General features: G+C 36.9%; 1 protein-coding gene across 1 annotated transcript in view; it reads left to right on the forward strand.

Moving 5' to 3' along the window:
- Positions 1-18912: 18912 nt before the first annotated feature.
- LOC120422783 (adenylyl cyclase-associated protein 1) overlaps positions 18913-23973 on the forward strand; it is a 54435-nt gene continuing 49374 nt past the window's right edge. The window contains exon 1 of the mRNA XM_039586316.2: positions 18913-19417. The gene's annotated coding sequence lies outside the window, so the exon portion shown is untranslated. The remainder of the gene's footprint in view (positions 19418-23973) is intronic.

Below are 23973 nucleotides of genomic sequence, written 5' to 3' on the forward strand. Positions count from 1 at the left end.
GATTTGGGTTAAAAGAAGAGTTTGTTTGTACTTAAGGGGTTACATTCATGTAAATCGTCAAAAATGTCAGGTTGCTATGAGCACATATTTAAACTTTTTTTAAAGGGCATTAAAATATACATTTTCATCTCTTAACAAAATAAATATGAAGACATTTGGATGTACCATTGCCGAGATAAAGCTATTTTAAGTTAGCAGTTTAAAAAAAACGGATGCCACGATTTCTCAACACTGCTTTGACCAAATTAGCCAAAATGTTGGTGAAGACTCATTGAACCGGTCCTGTGTGCATGACGAAGGCTGATTTTCATAAAATTATTTTTTAAAAAAGATAAAAACATTTTTATGTTTTCAAAATCATCAGTTTTCGATTTTTGTATTAAAAAAAAAGCAAAATTTCAAAATCGGGTATCGTCATGCACACGGGATGTGGCTTGTGTGTCTTCACCCCAAATTTCAGCCAATTTGGTCCATCCCGTCTCGAGATATCGTGGCACCCGTAAATCAACTCGGTGTTTAGAGAAAACGTTACTTAATCCACCTTTAGGTGGTTGGTGCCTTCCTCACATTCATAAAGTGAATACACTACACAGCCTCAAAATAGTGTATAAATAACACTTACTTTATCAAAATATCTGAGATCCGGCCTAAAAAATGTGTAATAAAAACACTAAAGTACTAATAACTTTTGATAGGGTTGTCAGATTTTCAATGTTTTGGACTCTTTGGAAAGATCTCTTGATTACCCATCCAAAGATAGGTTGCATAATAGACCCGGACATCGTTTTCGTCGAAATATGTGAGATCCGGCCTCTAAAAAGTGTATAAATAACACTTACTCTATCAAATAACTTTTGATAGAGTAATCAGATCTTCAATGTTTTGGTTTTGTTGGAAAGGTCTTTCAAATACCTTTCTAAAAATGTATAGCATGACGGGTTTTCTTACTAAAACCACCCTTTTTACAATATTGCAAACTTTAGTCAAGTTTTTTTAGCATAACTTTTGAAGTACTTTACTAAACATGATGGTATGAAAATATGACCTATGTGACCTGAAGACGGATCTAAAAACACAGATCCGGACAAAATAGGTCAAGCCAGTTCCGAGAAAAGTGAGTGAGAAAAAACTGCGTCCATCCACACACACAGACATTTGCTCAGCTGGTGATTCTGAGTCGATATGTATACGTGAAGGTGGGTCTACCAGGCCTATCCAAGAAGTTCGTTTTTCGAGTGATTTTGTAGCCTTTCTTCAATAGGTGAGGAAGGCAAAAACGCTCACAAATTTTGACGGTTCGCTTTGCGCATTGATAAATTGTGTCACGAATTTTCTTAAATATTTTTATTTTTTTATTTTGTACATATAAGTAACCCCTTAAGGTATTATTTATTCATCCTAAAATCAAATCATCAACTATTAAAACGATATTTCCGCTGGAACCAGATCCACAAAACTTAGATTTCCTTAGCTCCCCTCTTGGTATAAAATAGTTCATTCCAAACTTTTTTAAATAAAAAATAATTTAAAATAACATCATTCCAAACACACCAATCTTTACCCTTCTTCAAAAGGTCAGTGTACACCGGGCTGAACATTTGCTTCAGTGTCCTATCCCCCAGACGCTTCTGTCAAAAATGTCTGAAAAACAAAAAATGGGTGCGATTGCACACTGATATGGAACGACTCACTATCAAGAATACATATTTTTAAATTTTTGCTTACATTTTTCTAGTATTTGTTTTATATTTGCCTGATCGGCTATAATTATTTTTCTTTGCAATTGGCCTGATAACAAAATAAGTTTGCCCTTATTTGATTCTTGAAATCTGAGGAATGCTGAACGAAAATCATGCGTTAAATATATGGGTTAAACTCAACATCATAATCGAATAATCCCCCCTCACCGTGCAAACCAAACTTCCAAACAACACAAAGCGCAAGAAGAAGAAAACACACAGTTTTACTCATCGTCGTCGGCCAAAGGTGTCCATCGTCGTCAGTCCGGTTCAGTTTTTGTGCGTGATTTTTTTGTGCAAGAGTTCGATTCCCGATCGCTTCGATCTGTGAAAGTGTAGTGTTTTCCGGCTCGTGCGTGAATTTCTGTGAATATCTGGTGAAAATCCTGCCTCCCGAGGAAAAGGAATCAACTCCAGCTCAGTGGTAAGTTTGGATCGGAAAATTCCCGTTCTTTTTTCCGGCTGCTGCCGGGGAGGGGGTTTTGTTGGCGTTATGCCACCACCCCGTCAACCGGTTCTGGTGTCCCTGGCCCTTGGCTAGTACGTCGTCGGTTCGATTTGTTTTGACGGCGGCCGGTTTTCACCTTGGAGTTGATTACGGTACACAGAGGCAGCACTCCTTTCCTCTGCGCCGGTCCTCCGAGGGGGTGGGAGAACCTACTCGACAAGATGGTAGTGAATGTGTGTGTGTGTGTGTCTTCGTAGAGCTCAGCAAATGATAAATCCAGGCGATGATTCAATCGCGTGAATCACCTGTGCCTAATTCATCAATGGAAATGGTCCTCTACGGGTAGAATGGCGAATTTTGGCAGGTGGCCAACTGATGTGGCCAGAAACTACATTTTAAACACAAAGAAGGGCTTCAAAAGCAAGTTCCAAAGCGGTCACCATTTAGGTGACTCCCAAAATTTCATTGACTCACCGAAACTATACAAAGTTTAATCGTGTTCCGGATGAATCGCGATCCAACCCCGAAATAGCCCACCGCCACCGACCTTTATTCTAAACTGCGGCACTGACTCAGTGGGTGTGTGCCGGCGATACTATTCCAATCTATTTTTGCCATCGATCTATGATTGAAATAGACCCAAAGAACCGGCCGCATCGTCCACGGCAATATCCCCCGTTGAAAGGTTCTTGACCTCGAAAAAAAGCAATCGTGGAAGCGGCCCCTCCCTGGGGTTGGCCATCCAGTGCAATATGCCTTTGTTCCAGAGTGCATCCCGATGGAGAGAGAGAGAGCGCACACAAATTGCCACCATTACCAGGCAGCACCGTCGTCGTTATCGTTTTGCTGAGCTCTTATCCTGGTTTTGTGCTTTTCCTTATCAATTGCTTTGTAGCGACGAAAGGAAGGGGGATTGCGAAGCGAGTTGAGTGAGTGTGTTGCACAAAATTGTCACCCGGCAGTAACTAAGCAAGCTGATTGAATTTGGTTGACTAATCGGTTTGCAACTCAATTTGGAAATTTACAAGCTTTTTTTTTCATAAAATTACTTTTATTAGGTCTTTTTTGGTACTGGGACCTGGTTAGGACCGAGTCGGCTTTTGTAATTAAATTAAATATTTCTTAAAGCTAAGAGTAATTACAGCCGATAAATTTACAAGCTTTCCTAACATAAGTTTATTGTTATCAAATTGAAATATTAAGTATATATTTCTTTTGATCTTTTGATTTGGTGGCCAATGACTGTTACCTATTCGAAACTGATCTAGTTTTAGCAATCATGGTATTTTATTTTTTCGGCGCATTCATACATGCTGTTGATAAGGGAAACACCACAAGATCGTCGAAGCCTATGATTAGTAGTGCTGAAAGGATATTACGGTTCTGTTCAGCAACGGAGGGGCAACCATGGGGGGTCTCTCATGCCCAAGCTTTTTTAAATTTCTAAAATTTCTAAAATTTTAAAAATTTTAGAAATTTTATTAATTCTAGAAATGTAAGGAATTTTAGCAGGCCAAGGATTGATACCTAAGAGCATGCAATGGCATTGATCTTGTTGCGTGCTCTTCGGTTGACGTTCAGGTGAGGAACATCCCGGAAGGAGCGCAACTAACTACATCCGTAGTTCTGTTAGATCATCCGAATTATCTTGATCAGAACAGTATAGCTCTGGTTCCTTGCGAGTGTCCTATTTTCTTACCTCCACGTTGGCTTGGTTTTCATGATGACCTAGCTGGTGGCCTGTGGAAACGGCTCGTAAACCTTTGACCACCGCGGGTCAGAGTCGAGACGGCTGAAAGAAAGGGGCGCGGCAATGTGGGAAAGGGAAGTAATTTGTGATTGTAGACGGTATTGTTTTGATTCGCAGTATGTTGAGTCAACTGCTGTGTATGTACCTAAAACATCGCACAACGGGGTTTCTCTTCTCTTCATTCTCAGCTACCACCTATCTCCTATTTTTATTTTGCTCTACTGATTCTCACTTCTTCACTGATTCTTCTACAGTCGACTCTCTGGCTGTCGATCTTCTCAATATCAATATTGCTCCATGTACCGATGAATTCTTCAGTCCCTTCAAACTGCATACTTCGATTGTCTTTATTCCTCGATATTTTCTCTTGCTTGAAGGATCTCTTCCTCGACGGTCCGTTGGATTCTATTTGCTCTAAAAATCTATTCCGGTTGTCAATTATTTCATTTTCTCATGGCCTGCATGGACATTTTTCTTTGGGAAACGAAGCTTGGAGGGTTGTTTGACATTTCTTTGTTTTTGTTTTCTAGACGTTGCCATGATTCTCTCCCATAGCTGGTTAGCAAGAAAAGCCAATTTCAATCGAGTCTTCATTTTGCATCGTTCTGTAAACTGATGCTTCTCTTCCTCGACGGTCCCTTGGATATTGACAACCAGAGAGTCGACTGTATTTAATATCCATCATTTGATTTTGATTTTACTAACTTTTGATTCTCTTATCTCTCAAAGCTTTTCCACTCTTTTTTACCAATTGATACTGCTGTAACAAACTTTGTTTTTTTTTCCTTTAAAAAAAATACTTTTCCTTAATGGACTAGTAATATCAAGTCTATTTATCATTTGCCTAATCTTTTTTGATTTTATTGAGAATTTATTAATTTGAATAATTCTTTATCTGTCCTATAAATTATCATTACTATAATCTAAGCTCGCTTTTTTGTCTCTATTTATTAACTATTGTCTAATTTTACATCTACTATATGGGTCATTCCATCTGAAGCGGAACAGCATTTGAAAATTACCCTCTCCAATCCTGCTCGAATTTGGCAGGGCGGTTGATACTATCAAAACATGCAAGAATCCCGAATTTCGTCCAAATCGGACCACCCCCTCAATTTTGGTACCTCCCCAAAAAATCGACTCTTTGGTGATTTTTGTGCGAAACCCCTATTTTCAAACTTAGAAGGTCGGTCTTGAGCTCAATTTTGAAGGAAATTGGACGTAGAATCCATTTCCGTGATCAAAATTTCGATTAAGATGTTTTGTCTATCTGTATTGCGCAATTGAAAACATTAAATGGCCGTATCTCAAAACAGCCCTATTTATTTTTTAAATTTGACCTCACCATCGCATTCCCCTGCCAATTTTACATAAGAATCACTTATTGACAAAAAGGAATATGTTTCGTTCCAGAGATATCGAATTTTAAAGTTTTGAGTTTTTGAGATTACCTAAATCAGCTTCATTCGCCGCATCTGCTAGAAGCACACTGGCGCGCTGATAAATATTTACTACCTGGTGTTCTGGGAGATGATTTATTTATTTTATTATTTTAAACAATTTTGAAATAACTAATACATTTAACAATCTATATTTTCTTTAAGGAATATTTACTGGATCATTTTTAATGCACTCTTTTTCCTGAATTGATCTTATTGTAATTGAACCGTATTAGAGCTGGCTGTAGCAGTTGAAATAATTTTCATGGACACTGAACTATCATTGACTGGCATGGCAGAATGGATTTGTGGATGAAATTGAATGGAATTTTTACACTCTGTTTTTGAGAAAAATACTACATCAAGATTATACAACGTATTTGTGCCCAATTGTATAAATCTGTTGGTGTTTGAATTCTACACAGAAAAAAATATGTGAATTTACTCGACACGGAAAAAATGAATCACATGTAAACTCAGTTGTTGTAAACTTGAGATTCGACGTAAACGGTTGAATCACACGTAAAATCATGTTTTTACGTATAATTTGTCGCAAATTTACATCAAATTGCATTTAAATTTAAATGTTTAATGACGTGCAAAAGTGTTACATCATACATGATGTAACATTCAGAAATATTTTTTTGTGTGTAGTTCCTTGTCAATTTGCACGTGATGCTAACCGTTTCAGAGTACCCCCGAGGCCATCACTAGGGCCTTTGCCATGGACGGTAAAGAAATAGTTCCATTCAGCAAAACCCCAAATTCAGCTTTATGCTTTAAAAGATTGATCATATAAAACCGATTTTAATATTTTGAGCCAGCTCCATCTGGTCTGGGATGATTTTGTTGAAGCCTTGTACATTTAATTCAAAAACAAAACAAAATGCTTCTGATACGTGTGGACAGCAGCTGTATTGTGTTCCAAGAATTCGAATGGATTGAAAAGCAAAAAAAAAATAGTTCAAAGGGTTCAAAATCATTTCAACTATTTTTTTGGGAATTAGCTGCTTCGCAGTAAATAAATTTTGTGATTTTTTACATTTATCTGTTTTATACTTTCCAAAAATCCTCCTCCTACTCCTTGTTATCGATTTTTCACGAGAAAAAACCTATACACAATTCTTGTGCAGTGTTAGTTATAAGATCAATTACAATTCCTTGCTAGATCCACCGAAAACAAATTCTGTCCTGTACAGAGTACCGTTCTTGACCTGTGTTGCCCCACAGAAATTCACCGTACACATTTTTTCTGTAAAACACAGTTCTCACCGATAGAATATTTTTAATTGAACATATTCTAAATCAGAAAGGTGAAACACAACTTTCTACGTATTAATCTTCCATGGGTGTTCTCAATTTATAATACCTTGTTTCCGCCATGCCGGCACCGTATAGATACAAATATTTTTATTTATTTTTTAAACAAATAAACATTCACGGTTATACTCCAGTTTCCAACAGTGTTGTGCATTCAATTTTCGCCTAATTTACTAATGAAAGCTTATTTCAATAAATAAACAGGTAGCAGTTATTGATCAGCGCGCCTGTGTGCTTCTAGAAGATGCGGCGAATGAGGCTGATTTAGGTAATCCCAAAAACTCAAAACTTTAAAATTCCATATCTCTGGAACGAAACATATTCCTTTCTGTAGATAAGTGATTCTTATGTAAAATTGGCAGGGGAATGCGATGGTGAGGTCAAATTTAAAAAATAAATAGGGCTGTTTTGAGATACGGCCATTTAAAGTTTTCAATTGCGCAATACAGGTAGACAAAACATCTTAATCGAAATTTTGATCACGGAAATGGATTCTACGTCCAATTTCCTTCAAAATTGAGCTCAAGACCGACCTTCTAAGATTTGTGGTTCCTGAGCTATCGCCGTTTGAAAATAGGGGTTTCGCACAAAAATCACCAAAAAGTCGATTTTTTGGGGAGGTACCAAAATAGAGGGGGTGGTCCGATTTGGACGAAATTCGGGATTCTTGCATGTTTTGATAGTATCAACCGCCCTGCCAAATTTAAGCAGGATCGGAGAGGGTAATTTTCAAATTTGTGTTTTTTCTTGCACACTTCAGGTGGAATGACCCATGGGTCTCGTGGCGCAGGGGTAGCGGCTTCGGCTGCCGATCCCGATGATGCTATGAGACGCGGGTTCGATTCCCGCCTTATCCACTGAGCTTCTATCGGATGGTGAAGTAAAACGTCGGTCCCGGTTTCTCCTGTCTCGTCAGAGGCGCTGGAGCAGAAATCCCACGTTAGAGGAAGGCCATGCCCCGGGGGGCGTAGTGCCAATAGTTTCGTTTTTTCGACCCATATCTCATTTTTGTTCTTTAAAATACGCTCATCATTCTCTTACTATTGATTCTTAATTTTTATAAAATATATTCTCGTTTACTGTCTATTGTTTTCAATCTTCGCCCTTTTTTCAAACAAGTGAGGTTTGAGCTCTTACTCAATTTATGGAATGGTTAAAGGATTAACACAAATATTACTATTGTACTTTTGGTAAACTTTTATAACATGCTTAGGACCAAAAATTGTAACAAAACACCGCGACATAAAAAATATCAACAGATAAACACGACTTAACATTAGGGAATATTTCAGGAGAAAACAATGCACACTAAAATAACAATTAGTTTTTGAATTCAAACTAAAAATATAACAGTTTTTGCTTTAATGAAAGTTGATAGGCACACTATAAATGGTAAGGCGCTTATACTTACATCAAACCCTACGTAATGTACCACCCCCGGCCGAGTTAAAATGCGTAACCGGAAAAGAAGGTGTGCATGCCTGGCACGAACACTCAAAGCGTGTTCTAGCGTGCTGCTCGTACTGACTCAGAGCAAGGGTGAGATGTAGGTGTAAGGGCAGTGCGTGTTCGTCGGGAACCTGGTGCATAAGATAGGTCAAGGCCCGTTCTTACACTGAAAATTGCGAATTGCGAATTCTAGAAATGTAAGGAATTTTAGAAATTTCAAAACCTTTAGAATTTTTTAAAATGTAAAAAAAAAATTAAAAATTAATAAAATTTTAGTAATTTTTCAAAAATTTAGAAATAAAAAAAAATTAAGAAATTTTGAAAATTTTAAACATTAAAAAACAAAACGAAATTTAAAAATTAAATTTCAGGAAATCTAAAAAATAATAACAAATGTTAATATTTTTAGGATTTTTGAAATAGTTTAAAAATATCTAGGAATTTTAGGAATTCTTTGCATTTTGTTAGCTTGTGATACCAATCTTTGATTTATTTATGAAAAATTAAGAAATACATACCTATAAAGAATTATAAAACATAAAAAATATGTTTCTCTTCGACTTTTCTCAGATTTTACGAGAGCATTGAAAATAAGGGGATTGATTTCTGAAACAAAAACTCAAATCCAATCGAAATAACTTATTAAAATTACCAAATTTGGCTTTTAGTAATCTTTTTTAATTTTATAAATTTCTATAGCCATTACAGTTTTACTAAACTTTAATCATACCAAATGGCTGCTGGAAGGCCTGCATGCCATTTTGATCAAAACTGAAATCATACGATTGGTAGACATTAAAATTATTAAATAATCTCACTTATAATATAGATATGTTTACCTGTACGTTAAGGTATCTCGACACAGTTTATTTGAAAAGATTTTTTAGCTTTTCGCTTGCCTGAAAACACGGGATTGAAACTCGTCTGAAAAACCTGTATCATTTTCTCATTCGAAACAGTGGCGCCACGTGGTGGTAGCTGCCCTGTTTATTACACTGTGAAATTATCCATGGTCAATCCAAGGAACCAGAAGGTGATAACAGAAATGTCCGCTTAAAAGGGGTGCTGCAAAAAAACTTATTATTTTTAACAAATTTTCGACTAAATCAGCAACGAATTACAAGTTTGACAGTCCAACTACCGTTAAAAGTGGGTTTTGTTATTTGTTTTTGCAAAACCGCATATTTTTAACGAAATTGCCAAAAATATTCGTAATCACCTTTTGCCTCTTGGTGGCGCTTTGTGTTAGTATGTGTGTGGTCGATGTTAACGCAAAATCCACATAACACAGATCTGTGTAAATAAATTACACAGATTGTAGAACATGTTCTAGCTGTCAAAACTGTGTACTTTTATAACACAGATCTGTGTAAAAAATTACACAGATTTTCGATCAGCTTTCGTTTCAAATCTGGGTAAAAACCAAAAAACATAAGATGGCGACTTTCATGCAGCTCCGAGAAACTTGGTAAGTTATTTCTCGTGATTTTTTCCATGAATTATTGTTAAATTGTCTTTCTCTATTAGATTTTTATCATTTCGGCCATCGGAATCAGTCCTAAATTGGATTTTCAACTTTTCAGGTAATGCATCTCATGGAAAATAGCTAACCTTTATTCTAACCTCTCACGATTTTTATTCCAGATCGGTAGTTTTCTCTTGGATGTCCTACTTCGTGTGCGGCAGAAGCGCCAGGCTTGCTCGCTGCGAAACTATCTACACCAGCTATTCCAGAGGAGGAGTTCCGAAGACAACACGAGCAAACGGATACTGCGGCTCCTTCAAATATTTCAAAAAATCAAATGTTTATTATGTTTAAAATCTCAGACTTAAGCTAATAAAATGTGCTTTATTTTTAAAATATATGTTCAAAATCATCTTCAGAATCAAAACCATATTTTATATTCTACCCAGATTCTGTGTAAAATTTTACCCAGATCTGTGTAAAATCCTACACAGATCTGTGTAAAATTTTACACAGTTTGTTTAATAAAAATTACACAGATTTGACAGACAGCGGCTGTACACAGATCTGTGTACAAGGCTTCTACACAGATTCTGTGTATTCCAGGTTTTGGGCAATCTGTGTCAAATTTTACACAGATCTGTGTTATGTGGATTTTGCGTGTTTGCGGACGTGCACGCAGAACACAGAACAGTGAGAACTAGCGAAAATGCCTCACTTTCTTCTGATACAAGTCGCCATATTGAAATTGCTTGAAGATTCATACCCGTGCTGAAAAGCAAACAAATATTCAAATTAAATAAATATGTTTTAATGTTTTTTGTTGTTGTTGTGGTAAAGTGTGGTGCACAACTCGTAAAGGCGGCTAATTTTGCCCTCTGACTCATTTTGTATCTTCTCTACCTTTCAAAACTATTCAATGATGATGAGACGGTATTGATCACTTCGAAGTTGTTAGTCAGCATTCCATCAGCGCACGAAATAGCATTTTTGCACGTATTGGAATTTTAATAACTGAAACTGAATTACCCAGACGAACAATTTATTACTGTATTGTTCAAAAATTTTGTATTTTAACAATTTTAGGGTTATTGTTTACTTAACTTAACAAAAAACTGCAAAAATATTAAGGGCTCAACACGCAACTTGATTTATTGATTTCTTGGACCTCTCATATCTGTATTGAATAAAGAGATTCCAAATACGAGGAACCATTAAATTGATTGCCATGAAGGATGTGACATACCGAAACTCGGCAAGCAGGCATCTTATTTATCTTACTAATTGCCACGGTAACTCAATACATCCAGAGGACGCGTCTTTGTCCTTTCCCCTTGGTTGAGGCAGGCAGGGTTAAGCATGGAGTGGCATCGATAAAACCATTACCTTCCATTATCCATAAAAGGCAGCAAAAATACACTCTCACACTCATACATATCTTGTTCGTTTCGCGATTGGGCTTTCCTGCCTACAAAATCCGACTGGTCGTCATGTTATGTGTATATGACACACATTTCCTTTCGTACAAAGTCGAAGGCTTAACCGCCAAACCAGCGAGATGAAGCCAGCAATCTGAAACAAGACAGCCATTTATGGAAACGAACTTACATTGCTGGACATTAAATTTTTCTGCTGGAGGTACTTGCTGAAACCTTCTCCGGATATGAGCTGCAACTGATCGAGTCGATAAGATCGGTTTAGGCAGCTCTTCAACCAGATCCAGAAATAATTTCCTTTTACATAAATTGCGTGCTTCCGACCAAACCTGTTTTCTCTAATCTATTATTCAACGGACCTGCTGTTTCACTATATATTTCTTGCAGTTCTGTTTTGTTCGTCAAATTCTGGCGGAAAATTATATGCAGCTCAACTCAACTCAAACCAACTTTAATAATTCTTGTTGCGTGTTATTCGAACAGCAGTTCATCAAAAAAAGAAGAAACTACTTGCACGTGTACCATCCTTTTGTGTCTTATTTTATTCTCTGTTTGTTGCCTCGGTAACTTGTCATAATTGGGGCGATCTTAATGAGCTTCCTCACCTTCCACCACCACCGTAAAGCAGGTGCATTCAAAGTTTGAGTGCGTAAAAGAACATAAAGTGGGCGCTAGAAAGGAATCTCGCAGCTCATTAAAGTGGACAGTGATAAAAGGAAGGTAGTTTCAAAGGAAAAGTTTTGCCAGCAGCGATGGTCACGATTAATTTGTTTTTCTTTTAATGGAGTAAAAAAAAGTTCTACGTAGTTGACGAAAATTGGTGTCTTTGATGCGTCTTAAGGTCATATGCGTCCCTTTTAAGAATTGTTTAGTTTAGTAAACTACTTTAAAAGTTAGGCATAACAAGTCCGAAAAATACTTCCTGGTTGTCGATCATCGATATCTCGATATTCGTTCATCTGTCATATTTTGCTTAAGAGCGAGTCCACGAGCAAAGCATATCCATCTCGCATCGACCTCAGCAATCTGCCTGAAATTTTCAGGGGTTGTTTGTACGTATGAAACTAGCATCTGGCCAAAATATGAGCACTTAAGGTCAACGGGAAGTGGGGCAAATCGGGACACAAAGTTTGAAGGTTCAAAAACGTAAAAAATCTTAAAAAGGCTATAAATCAGGCAAAATTCAATTTAATTTCAAAATTCAAAATGCATCTGAAAGAGCTCAAAAAATGCAACAAAATGCAAGGAGAAGCATCCCAATTGGTTAAATCTAAAGGGAGTTATTAGCATTTAAGTGAAAAAATAGCATAATTTTCAAACTCAAATAAAAAAGTGTTCCATCCAGATATCAACTCGGTTCGACCTGCAGCTTGTAGGGGACATCTGGGACTACCATTTGAGACTGAGAACGCTTTGGGTAAGGCAGTTTAACATATTAAATAGACACTTTTACTTTCAGTAAATATTTGGTTGTATATTTTTGCTCGGGAGACCCCTTAGATCAAATTTTCCGGTGATAATTTCATCATATTCGTGTTCCTGAGACAATTTCACAACAGAAACATGCACAAATTTTCATCCATTTTAACCCTTTAAAAAATGAAAGTTAAAAAAATTAAGAAGCTGCTTTTTTTCTGGTGTCATCTAGTATCCTTGGAAACGAACATGATTTTCAATAAATTTTAATCGAAGATTTTTTATAACTTTCATCTTTTAAAGGGTTAAAATGGATGAAAATATACATTTTTGTGCATGTTTCTGTTGTGAAATTGTCTCAGGAACACGAATATGATGAAATTATCACCGGAAAATTTGATCTAAGGGGTCTCCCGAGCAAAAATATACAACCAAATATTTACAGAAAGTAAAAGTGTCTATTTAATATGTTTAACTGCCAAAGCGTTCTCAGTCTCAGATGGTAGTCCCAGATGTCCCCTACAAGCTGCAAGTCGAACCGAGTTGATATCTGGATGGAACACTTTTTTATTTGAGTTTGAAAATTATGCTATTTTTTCACTAAAATGCCAATAACTCCCTTTAGATTTAACCAATTGGGATGTTTCTCCCTGCATTTTGTTGCATTTTTAAGCCCTTTCAGATGCATTTTGAATTTTGAAATTAAATTGAATTTTACCTAAGTTATAGCCTTTTTAAGATTTTTGACGTTTTTGGACCTTCAAACTTTGTGTCCCGATTTGCCCCACTTCCCGTTGACCTAGAGTGCTCAAATTTTGGCCAGATGCTAGTTTTATATGTACAAACAACCCCTGAAAGATTGGTGAGGTCGATGCGAGATGGGTATGCTTTGCTCGTGGACTCGCTCTTAACTGTTTAACGAAAGTCGCCATCAATATCTTTTTACTTGCGCTAACGTTTTCAAAGCGCTTAAGATATAAAATTGCTTCCAACTACCGGCAAAATATTCTTTTGCACATTAGTTAGTCACTCACTTGAAAAATAATCCCGAAACATGTAAATAATTAGCAAGCGCCATCAAAAAAACAAACGCGACAAGTCTTTTGACGTTTTAATTTTGACGACCCATTCCAATCGAAGGCTAAAGAAAACCGAGCAAAGAGCGTTGGCAAATCAAGAACAAAGGGTGGCCACCAACACCACCAGCAGCGCCGTTGGAGTGAGCCAGTGATGTCAGGAAATTTTCTCTATAAATGCTATTTTTCGTGAGTGTTCGCTTAAAATTTCATCAATTTTGGCAGCACTAAGCAGACCCAAAAGAGCGCTGGAAGAAAAAAAAATAACTAAGCTGAAAATAGAATAGGGCGTGGCCCAATGCACTCGACTGATAAGAATGCATATGGGAAATATTTTTTTTTAAATACTTGTAAAAGGAATAGAATAACTTTTAGTAAAAGTGAAAATAAACAGAAATGTTTACAAAAAGTTGCTCTACTCGTTGGTGTACTTGGTTTTAGTAAATTTCAAGGAACACTCCATATTATCCAGCATCATTCAAACACGACCGCTTATTAGGCTTAAAATGGGTATATTTCCCCTATTTGTTGTTCTGAAAGACTGGGAAAACTGCTAAAACAAGTTAAAGTTGTTAAAAGCACTTGATAAATATCCGTGTGTGCACCAGGGATGGCAAATGGCAAAAAACCATCGCGAAGCCCTCGTTTGATTTATTACCTTCCAGTTACAGAATTCACTATAATGATGTATGAAGCAATTGTAGATTTTGTACAAACGAACAATTTTGTAGAACATTGTTTTGTTCCACAGTGAATGCTGTTGACACTAGAGCGTTAACAATGTCTAAAAATGCCACCATCGGCGTCCCTCACTCGCGATGGTGAGGGGATTTTTGTTTACGCTCTAATGTCAACAGCATTCAGTTTAGAACAAAACAATGTTCTACAAAGTTGTCAATTAGTAAAATATCTACATGTGCTCCATACATGATTATAGTAAATTCCTTAACTGGAAGGAAATAAATTAAACAAGCTTTTTGGAGGCCCATCGGCAAATACCTTCCCTGGTGTGCACTTATTGATATATTTTTTGTGTTCAGAGAGTATTTTGTGTACCAGTGATGTAACTAACCTACTTTATCACCCTAGATTACGTCACCCTCAAACTGAAAGGTTACTTATATAGCGTCGCTTCATTTGAAAGAAAGTGAAATGTTTTTCTTTCACTTTTATCCGAACTAATTGTTCCATTCGGGTGCACCTCTAACCTTGTTGCACAATGATGCCGTTCGTTTACCCCCGGCGGGTGATGATGTCGAGCCTCATGTGTTATTCATCCTGACGAGGAAAAGTTCGCCCCATAAATTTAGTCGCTGTTGGATGTATGAAAATTTAATTTCTATACACTCCTTCACCTTGATGGTGGTGGTGTTAGTAGTGCCACATACTATCCTGCTCCCGGATTCCCCGTTCCAGATGTTGCTGCTGGTGGCTGCAGTCATTGAATTGCTTACCCATTCACATCTATCAGCCGAAAACGGACGACCCCACCTTCAACTTGGAGGGAGCACGACTGCGACGGCGCTTTCCCATAAAACGAGCCGAGTCGCAACATAATTTATGGTGTGCTTCTCATTCTGGCATTCCGAGTCCTGGAAAGAAGAGAGTATTTTACGATTTTATCTCCACGTTTATTGTACTGAATTTTCCTCAGAATCAGAATGAAGTTGCCATCATCCCGCACATGCATGGGATGGATGAGCAAACTCAACGCCGGCCGGTATTTTGGAGATATTTTTAGAAATCGATTGTATTTCACCCTGCCTGACTGACTGGCTGGTGTCGGCTGGCCAAATTAAGATTTTCGCAAGTTTCTTATTTACATCCGTTTTCACACGCCCTTATCGATTTCGGTTTGCTGCTACACGTGCACACCACGCCGTTTTTCCCGGCCAAGACACCATGTCGTCGGGTCGTGTCTTCGGTAACCAGCCGACGACGACGACGACGATGACACGTTCCCGGAGATGGTTCGGCATCGTGGAGGAGAAAAAACGAGTTCCAGTTGGGAGTCGGTCGTTGGAGTGTCAGAGTTGCCAGTTTTTCTCAATTTTATGTCGTTGATTGAAGTTTATGTAATGTTCTAAACTCTCTCTTTTCTTCAATTTTCAGGTGAGTGTGCGATCCTCAAACTTGCAGGCGGTAATATCAGAAAACATAATCCTTTTTCGAAACACCGTGACGGGTAATTGTACAAATATATCACAAAATCCTTGTTTTAAATTACTTTGACACACATATCGACGATAGTCAAAGTAAACATAACTAAAATAGTCCCTCAATATCTTATGTAGAAAAGAATCTTATGAAAATAAGTTTATAAAAAAAAACAGGTACACTGAAACTATTTTTTTTACGCTCCTCGTTTTCTCCAAAGCCCCCATCTGCGCTCTCAGATTTCAAACTTGATTTCAGGAAATTTTAAATCTTTTATTAGAAGGTATCATAGAACCCCCTTGAAAAGTATCGTTTTTGTTAATTTTTGTAGGTTAGTGTTTATCACTAAAAGTTAAATTTTCAAAATCCGTATTTCAGGATTTTCGATTTTTTTGCTTCGTTTGGTGATTTGAGCGAGTTGCATAGTAGATATCGTCATGTTCATGCGATGATTACACAGTAAAAAAAAACATGGTAAAATTACATCTAAAAAGGAGTACATCTTTTATGTCAGAAAAAAGCTATAATTTTACCTCTAATAATGTGTAGATTTACAAATGGCAGACGCTAGGAAAAAATATCTGAAATCTCAAAAAAAAATCAAACCAACGATAGTTATATCTAGCTTATTAAGTCCGCGCCCCAACCCGCACGGCCAACTCGCCGCTGTGAAAATTAGACGATAAGTTTTCACAGCGGCGAGTTGGCCGTGCGGGTTGGGGCGCGGACTTAGTAAGCTAGATATAACTATCGCCAGTTTGATATTTTTTGGGATTATATAGATATTTTTTCCTAGCGTCTGCCAGATGTAAATTTACGCATTATTAGAGGTAAATTTTACCATGATTTTTTTTACTGTGTAATCATCGCATAAACATGACGAAATCTAGTATGCAACCCGCTCAAATCACCATCTCCAAACGAAGCAAAAAAATCGAAAATCCTGAAATACGGATTTTGAAAATTTAACTTCTAGTGATAAAAAGTTAATGAAAAAATCGGTCATTTTATACCAAATCGGCATGGCTTTAGACACCAAATCGTTCTGAAAATTCCTTCCCAAGATATAGATTATTGAATATTTTCATAACTTTTTTGTACTGATCTGTCCCTGATCAAAAGTGTTAACTAACAAGTTATCGTACCCAATAAAATCAAAAAATTACAAATTACAATTACTGAAAGTTGCCAAAAATGTATGGAGACTTGTATGGGCAAACCAATGTTGCAAAATGGCTTCCTTTGGTCAAAGGGTTATACACAGCTAAAAAGTAGTAATCCAGCTGCGTGCATGGCCTGGGTGTTAAATAAATATTGCATTATGTTATGCAATTTTATGTAATTTTACACCATGAAATATGTAGCCCATCAGTATGGGAAACCTACACAGCAAAAAATTTATGTGTAAAATCGCATGCAAAAGCATGCACATCACCTTTGTGAGAAAAAGCATGTAATATTGTATGAGAAAACGTGTACACAAAAAGCATGTACCGAAGAAAAAAAAATAACATCAATCCGGCGAGAGTCATATTCAGATTACCAAATCTGCGCCCCAACCCACTCGGCTATTTCGCCGCTATGAAAATAGTCGGATCAATGCCAATGTAACAGTAGGTTTTCCGTACGTCGTATACTGTGTTAACTGCATACGATGTATGGGGAACCTACAGCTACATCGGTGAAGATCCAACTATTTTCATAGCGGCGAAATAGCCGAGTGGGTTGGGGCGCGGACTTGGTAATCTTAATATGACTCTCGCCGGATTGATGTTATTTTTGGGGTGAGCAGACCTGATTTTTTTTTCTTCGGTACATGCTTTTTGTGTACACGTTTTCTCATACAATATTACAAGCTTTTTCTCACAAATGTGATGTGCATGCTTTTGCATGCGATTTTACCATCAGATTTTTTGCTGTGTACTTGACCGAAATGCAAGCTGATATATGCGTTTATCCTTACAGCTTTTCATCGGTCTGATGGCCGAGTGGGCTAAGGCGCCAGTTCTTACTGTTGGTGCTGGGTTTGAATCCCATCGGTTGCAACTTTTTTTTATGTGTTTGCAAAAATTGTACATGCAGTGTGTAATATTAAGTGTCGATTGTGACGAAGGTGATGTGCATGCTTTTGCATGCGATTTTACCATCGGATTTTTTGCTGTGAAGTATCGGAATAATATTCCCATCCACTTCCCCCTGATCTTACCACTGGTCGTGGCCGGCGTCGGTATTGACCAGCAGAAAGGGACCTTTGAAAATTGCGAAGGGGTGACGATTGGTTCCTGCTTTTCATCTGTGGTCCATGGAGCAATTTTTGGAGGCCTGGTCAATAACGAAAGTAGCAGCTCCGGGTAGACACCAATGCTATGTCAATAAAAATATAGAAATAGAAATTAGAATTTATTAGAAACACCGATTTCGGTGTTTTTTTTTTTTATATTTTTATTTATATTTTTTGATCTGAGATAGAAAACAGACTTGAAACTTTGGTAACACAAACACAATGATGCTCATGTTGTACTTTTGCTTTTAATATACCTTCTTAAAATAAACTTATTTTTTTCTGTCTTGTCAAGATGCCATCCAAGCTACGCAGCTTTTAAAAGTTTTCTGCATTTGTATGTAATTTGAAAGAGGTTATGAAAATATAAATTCAAATGCAACACAAACCCGGCAACTAACATTTCCAGCAGCCCTGCTGGAATCTCCCTTAAAACAGAGACCCAGCATGCCAGCATTCCGAACCATTCGGAAAAGCAATCTCCGAACTCGCCATTTCTCCGCCAGAATTTTACCGCCATTCATTTTCACTCTCTGCTGCTCCTGCTCGTCTCTGGAAGAGAGAAAAGAACTTTCCCCTTATAACAGCAGCAGCATTAGCAAGGCAATATCATGAATGAGCACAACACTGGGGAAAAACTCACAAAGCGCACGAAAACGCGCGAGATTTTCCCGACCCGAACGCGCGTCGACCCCGACCAGAGATAACCCAAACTTCGGCCATCTCACACACTGCATGCTGCCTCGCAGAATCCAGTCGAGTTTGGAGATTCGCACCCGCCAGCAGCTTTGTCCGGAAAGCTCCTCCGCCACGTGACGGTCGGGCACAGCGCGCGCGTTTGTGGTTGTGTCTGTGTGTGCGTGTGTAGTTGGTTGTTGGTGGGCCTGTGTTCTAGTTTTCTCCCGTTTGAGACAACGAATCCAGGCTGGTTCCGGAGGAGTAGCAGCAGCAGCAGCATTCCTGCCGGGATTGTAGCAGATTTTTCCCATTCCCAAGTCGACCTCAGACTTGTTTTTCCCGTGAAAGAAGGAATTTAAGAGGAAAAGAAGAGGGAAAAAAGTGAACAAGAAGGAATTTGAGTTTATCAAATATTAAACGAAATCGCTGTTGCTGTTGGTTGGTTGGTTTGGGTGTGGAGACCACCGAAATCTGGCTTGGCCTGGTTGTGATTTGTGGAAAAGCAACATTTTTCTCGCTCGGAATTGTTGAAAGAAAAAAGTTGTTTGGAAAATTCTAAGCATTTGCTGCAAATCTTGTTGTAGTGAGAAGAAGAAAACGTGCGCGCCTTCCCGCTTGAAGAGATTTATTCGTTGTCTAAGCTGTTATTACGTGACCTGTTTCAAATTAGCACTCATTGACTGCAAGAAGAAGAAAAAAGATCGTCCGGATTTGCGACGACTTCCGGTTGGAGAGCGAAAGCGAGTTTTCCGCGGGTGTCCTGGTATGATATAGAAAATAAAAATGGTGATGGTGCGTTTGAACAATATGGACTAAAGTTGGACCGCCCGGGAACACTGTGTGCTTTGCAAATGCTTTTGGTGATGGGTGTTCAGGTTTTTGGGAATGGTGAATTTTAAAGAGATACGCTTGCTTTTTTGATTTATGTTAAGTTTTGTTTTCCTTTATCTTTTAGGAATTATTGAAACCTATGTTTACGTTTAAACTTTTGCTTATTCCACCGTCAGTCGAATACGTGTACTTTGTACACACTTTGTAAGGGCAATTGTATGAAACGCCAAAATACGTGAAAACCCGAAAGATTAGCGTTTCAAGTTTGAGCATTTTTTTTTCGAATTTGATCATTTGGTAACTTAAAACAATTCGCTGGCAGCTTTGAGCCAGTTTGGTTGACTGAATCAAAGCTGATATAATTTAAGCAATTTAGCAAATTTTCTCAATTTGAATGTTATTGTATTAGTATTTTAACTGGCAAAATAAAAAATAACAAAAATAAAAAAATAAAAAAAGTTGGGTTTTCCATACAAATTCCCATCCAAAATAAAAATGTTTTGCAGAAAGCCGGGTCTGCTCAGATCACTCCCAATTTTTAGGTGGCCTGATTGTGATCAGAAAATTGCTGTTCTGCTCATCCCTTAGGGAATAAACTTTCAAAAATATTTGTATCGGCTTACCAATAAAATAAAAAAAAATGGTAAAATTCATAGCGAAAGAATGACAAATTATGAATAAAATTAATTTCTTTCGAATAAAAATAAACTTAGTTTTGCCCAATCCCCAATCGCTGGGATAAGAAGATTTAATAACAATCTTTGTTATGTTATGATCATGTTCATAAATTGTTATTAAACTGGTATGAATCAATTGATTAGAAACAAAAATCAATAAAAATTTCTTATAATTAACAAATCTGTTTATGAAATGACGTATATGTTCTGGCTTACAAAACATGAAATTAAAAAGAAATCATAATAATATAACATCTGGGAAGGGGTACATCTTTTATGTCTGAAAAAACTATAATTTTACCTCTGAAAATGTTTAATTTTTCCACTTTTCTGGTGTAATGTAACTTTTTCAGTCTAAATTGAGGTAAAATAACATCATAAAAGAGGTAATATTGAACTTCCAAAATTACGCCTTCAAATTTTCCCCATTTTCTTTACTGTTTTGAAGGTTTATGAAAATATATAACTAGAAAACTAATTTTCTTAGTAAAAATAGGTATAGTTTATACACTCTTAAAAACATGGCAATTTTGTAAATTTACTCTTTCATTTAATATTTTGATTCCCAATCCATTTTTTTTTATCGCCAAATACGTTAACATTCTTTGTTTAAATTGATATTTTTCGGCGAATAAAGAACACAATTTTTAAATGTTTTTTCTTACGTTTCGGCCTACTTTTCTCCTTTCGGCCATCATCAGAATCCTAAAACCCTTCTTCCAGCTGTTACTCCTCCTGCTGGGTTGTCAGGAGGAATAGCAGCTGAAAGAAGGGTTTTAAGATTTTGATGATGGCCGAAAGGAGAAAAGTAGGCCGAAACGTAAGAAAATACGTTTAAAATTTTGTTCTTTATTGGCCGAAAAATATCAATTTAAACAGGGATTTTTTTCTTCAGTTTTTTGATATTCACATTTGAACGCTTAAAAATACTACAAAATAAATCTTATAAAAATCTAATCCAAACTTAGCAGTAAGTAACTTACCACCTGACAATACAAGATCAAGGCATAATCGTTTTTTGTCATTAAAAATGTCTTTTTGCAATTTCGTTGTAAAACTTCTTACTTTTCCTGTCATTCTCGAATGACGAAACGGACACTTTTCATCACCCAAAATGAACATTCAACTCGTTGTAAAACTTGTTTTTTTAGCACTCGTCGTATTCATCCAACTCGGTAAACTTCGATGGATAAATGCACGACTCGAGGCTTAGATTTTTTTTTGCGGAGAGTACTCTTTTGGTAAAATCGAAAACTTTTTTTTTTAAATTTTATGTTTGTATATTATGAATATCAGGCAAATTTTTAATTGAGATACTACAGAAAATTTAAAATAAACATCACAGAAAAATTTCTCTTAAATCAAAAAATAGTTCTGCAAGCGATTTGTTGATCCGCACAAGACGTACAAGTAGCTTCAGAAAGATTCAAAAGTGTTTGGGAGCGTCCTTTTATTCCGTAACGCGCTTGGGGGGGGGGGGGTCAAAGGCCTTCTTAAAAAACTTTTAAAATTTATATGGAAATTTTATTTCGAGGGTAGGGAAGGGATCATAAAATCTTTTTCCAAAGAAATCGACAAATTCCAAAACGTAGCGCCTCCTCGCAAGAAGTACTTTTTAGGGGAACTATACCCTTTCTCAGCCTATTTCTATTATCGGCCTATCAGCACTTTGATCATGAATTAAAGCTGTAATAAAGTGTTTTTGACTTTTCCAAAGTAATAACTAGCTCAAAAAAAAGTGAGCAAGCAACTCTCTATTGTTCATACATCTGAAAATGTGGATTTAATAGCCGAAAACGGCAAAAGTGATGAGAATTGGTCGAACGGCTTAGAGTGGCATATTTCCCCTAAGTACTTTTTCGAAACAACCAATGCGCTATGGATTTCCTATGTAGATTAGGGTGCCCAGAATATGGGGCTTTTTTTAAAACCTCGCTCCACAAGCTGATTATTATTCCTTGAGCTATTTTAGGACTCTGGGTCAAATATGAGCAAAATCGGACAACATTTACTCATTGATACTCAAAGGTGAAGTTTTTATGGGAAAAATCGAGAAAAAGTATGGAAAATCCAATCTTCTCACGGTTTTGTCTGCAGATCGCACTACTTTCATCCAAATATTCTCAAAAGTAAGATTCTTATTGGAAATTTAATGTTCTACAACTTTGTAGAACATGCCAAAGCTGTAAAACTCCATCCTGAAAAGTTATACGCGATTTAAAAATGTAAACATATTTTTTTTCACAAACTTCAGGCCCGAGTATTAATGGGTTAATCTTAACCAATTTCGCTCAAAATTTACACAGATGCTTAAAATATCCCAAAAAAACGTTTTTCGCTTGTGGAGCAGGGGGTATTTTTTTCTGGGCAAACTAATGTATATAGGACCTCTTGAAAAAATAAGCAAAATTAAGGTAATTGAATCAGTTTCCATTACAATTAACACGTGCTTCTCAGCGAAAAACCCACGGTGACATTTTCCTAATGACACTGCAAAATACAAACATTGCCAAACTTGTATCTTTCCATCGCTTTCATCCCAAAAAATGAGCAAATCACCTTAACGGTGTACACTGCCTGAACGACCTTTTCAACCCTCCACGCGCGCCGCGTCGCATCGAATTAACGTCAACCGGCGAGGTTTTTTTCGGGAAAACTTTTCGGCGTAACTTTTTAATGAGCCTCCTCGGCTCACGCAAATGTTTACGCGTTTATTAATCGCATAAATCCACGCTTTTCCGGCAATCTGTAGAACGTACGCTGCTGGAGGAGATAAATATTAAACTTTTGAATTTTGGTAGATGTTTTGAAATTTGGGTATTTTGAGTGATAAACCCAAATTTCAATGTTTTTCAAACGGAAATGCCCCAAATTGTTTAATTGAATAAAAAATGCTGAGTGCATTATTGGCTGACGTAATGACGTTATTGAATTATTGGGTCAGAGGTTTTATATGAGTTGTTTTTTTGCTTTGGGATAAAGAGAGTGAATTGACAGAAAATCGTTACCTCCCATTTGGCAAACATTAATCAGCTTAATCATGACGTGAAAAAAAAACTCAACCCAACCCCAGAGTTGAAGGGTGGGAAAAAGCTGACGTTGCGCCAGGAGCTCTTTTGAGCATGTATCATTTTGTGTTTGTTGATTCCATACTAAGTAGAGTAATTAAAAATAGTTCAAATCTATTTGATTGTTTAAACATAAATTTCAATTTAATCATTCTGACTAAAATTTAAGAAGAAATCTAGAAATCTAATGAAAATTGTTTCTTTTCAATCACTATGCTGTTTTCGTATGGAATTGCTTCATATTATGTATCAACCAACATGCCACACATTTCTGGGAAGGTAAGCGTTTATCGTGTTCCATCCCACCACTCAAAATTGCCACAGGCAGAGTTCGGGCTGATGACGTAAATGCATTGACATGGCAAAGTTCTGCAATTTCGTACATGTTGAATTTCCATTGTTTGCGATGCCATTCATGAACTTTAAAATGCTTAATTGAGGGTTATTGGGTTTGTTTCGAATCGATTGTCCTTTGTATCATGTTGTTTCGTTTGGAAAATCCGTAAATAAAATATTCCAATTTAACCGTATGATAAATAATGGAAGTAAAGGTGGTATATACTACTAGAGGAACTTGTAATAATGTAATACCGCCTTGATTAAATATTTTGTTTGCCACATATATAATTTAAGCATTAAAGCAATCATCCTTTCGGAATTATATTCAATTATTTCCCTTGTCGTGTCCTTCCCAGAAAGTACGCACAAAAAAGTAAATTCAATTCCCTAATTCACATGCTAAT

This window comes from Culex pipiens, chromosome 2, assembly GCF_016801865.2.
Source record: "Culex pipiens pallens isolate TS chromosome 2, TS_CPP_V2, whole genome shotgun sequence".
NCBI classification, from domain to species: domain Eukaryota; kingdom Metazoa; phylum Arthropoda; class Insecta; order Diptera; family Culicidae; genus Culex; species Culex pipiens.